The sequence below is a fragment of the Gadus macrocephalus genome, chromosome 7 (assembly GCF_031168955.1).
Source record: "Gadus macrocephalus chromosome 7, ASM3116895v1".
Taxonomy (NCBI): domain Eukaryota; kingdom Metazoa; phylum Chordata; class Actinopteri; order Gadiformes; family Gadidae; genus Gadus; species Gadus macrocephalus.
Genome location: NC_082388.1, coordinates 2,954,100 through 2,956,385, shown reverse-complemented (window position 1 = coordinate 2,956,385; position 2,286 = coordinate 2,954,100).

The following is a 2,286-nucleotide window of genomic DNA, read 5'->3' as shown; positions in this document are numbered from 1 at the left end:
AGCTCTTTTGTCTTAGAGGTGTTGAGCTGTAGCCGGTTAGTGTGGCACCAGAGCGCAAAATCCCCCACCAGACTCCGATACTCCTCCTCTCTGTCACCCCTAATACACCCAACGATGGCTGTGTCATCAGCGTACTTCTGTAGATGACATAGTTCAGAGTTGTAGCAAAAGTCTGAGGTGTACAGGGTGAAGAGAAGAGGGGCCAGCACTGTACCCTGGGGGGCTCCAGTGCTGCTGACCACAGTGTCAGACGTGATGTCCTTCAGCCTGACGTACTGTGGCCTGTCAGTGAGGTAATCATCAATCCAGTCCACCAGATAGGGTTCCACTCCCATCCTGTTCAGTTTGTCGTGAAGCATAGGGGGCTGGATGGTGTTAAAGGCACTGGAGAAGTCCAAGAAGAGAATCCTCACTGTGCCGCTTCCCTTATCCAGATGGGAGTGGATTCGGTGTAGCATGTAGAGGATGGCATCCTCCACACCAACATCTGGCTGATACGCGAACTGCAGGCGGTCCTGGGCGTGTTGTACCTGGGGTCTGAGGAGGTTGAGGAAGAGCCGCTCCAACGTCTTCATCAGGTGTGAAGTGAGTGCCACCGGTCGGAAGTCATTCAGCTCGCTGGTCTGTTCTTCTTCGGAACCGGAACGATGCAGGATGTCTTCCAGATCGTGGGCACTCTCCCTAGCCGCAGGCTAAGGTTGAAGATCCGTTGTAGCGGCTCTCCCAGTTCTGCAGCACAGGTCTTCAGCAGTCTCGGACACACTTTGTCTGGGCCTGCTGCTTTCCTGGGCCGGAGCTTCCCTCAGCTGTCCTCTGACCTGGTCTATGGTGATGTGAGGCGGGGATTGTGTTGAGGTGGGGGGGGAGGAGGGGGATGTTGTGGTTTCTGGGGGGAGGGGTGTGTAGAGGGAAGGAGAGATGGCTGTGGTAAGGGTGGGGGTGGTGGTGGTGGTGATGGTGGTGGTGGTGGTGGTGGGGGGGACGAGGCTGGTTGAACCTGTTGAAGTATATGTTATGTTAAGTATATATTAGTATATGGTATAAAGATAATTATGAGCCTTTGATCGATATCCAGATTTTTTTTGCGGAGACACATTCCTGTTCCCCACTTGTATTGGAGTGAACGGGGATATCTACTTCTGGGAATCCATGAATCGAGGGACCCATCCACAGCCCACTAAAACAGCTGCAATACCAGGCTTGGCCGCTGAGCACTGGTGGATTGCAGAAGTATGGCACTGCTCCTGGGGGCTTGGAATTTGTGCGTTACTCGGGGGCCATTTTGCGACACATTAAGGCGGGGAAACGCAGGGCAGTTTCTTTTAAAGAGCTCGCTTATGCTATTCACTTTACCCCCCCCCCCCCACCATAGCCATCGTCCACGGGCGATCAATGCTTCTTGAAAGCATTTGCAGTTGTGTTACATCTTCGCAACCTTTCTCTCTCTCTCTCTCTCTCTCTCTCTCTCTCTCTCTCTCTCTCTCTCTCTCTCGCTCACTGCTCTCTCTCTGTCTCTCTCTCTCCCTGCTTCTCTATCTCTCTCTCTCCCTCCCTCCACCCTCTCTCTCTCCCTCCCCCCTCTCTCTCCCTCTCTCTCCCTCACCCTTCAAAAGTAGAAAAAGTAAAATCATCTCCGTGGAGAAAGATCCCAAGAAACACGTCTCTCCATCCGCCCCCCCCCCCCTCCCCCCCAAGGTCAGGGTGCCAGCGGAGCATATACATCCCCCCCCGCTCCCACCCCCACCCCCCCGTCATATGATCCATATTCCTGACCGGTGGCGCGCTATATATAGAACGGGAAAGCAGCCTTTGTGTAAATCTACCTGCCCACTTTTCCCTTAGAAACTTCCATCACTGAGAGCTCTGGGATGAGAGGGAGGAGAAGAAGGAAAGGGAGGATGAAAGGGAGGAGGAGGAGGGTGAGGAGGAGAAGGAGGAGGAGGGGGTGGAGGTGGATTTGGAGGAGGAGGGAGGGAGTACAGGGAGGAGTTTGCGGAGAGGGAGGAAGAGAGTGAGGAGGGGAGGGAGGACAAGGAGGAGGCGGAGACGGAAGGGAAGGGAATTGAACCAGAGCGGTCTCCCATCAGTCTAAATCTATCCCGTCGTCCGGTCGAGTCAGGCGTCGCGGTGTTAGCCACGTGTCGGCTCTTACACGCTCACTGCAGCATTTAGGGGCCAAACACGGTCAAATTGGACGCTACGACCCAAACAATAGCCTTCCTGTCTCCTCAACCTCGCCCTGGCCTCCGAGGTTGCTTCTCACAATCCTCCTACTCCCCTCTCCTC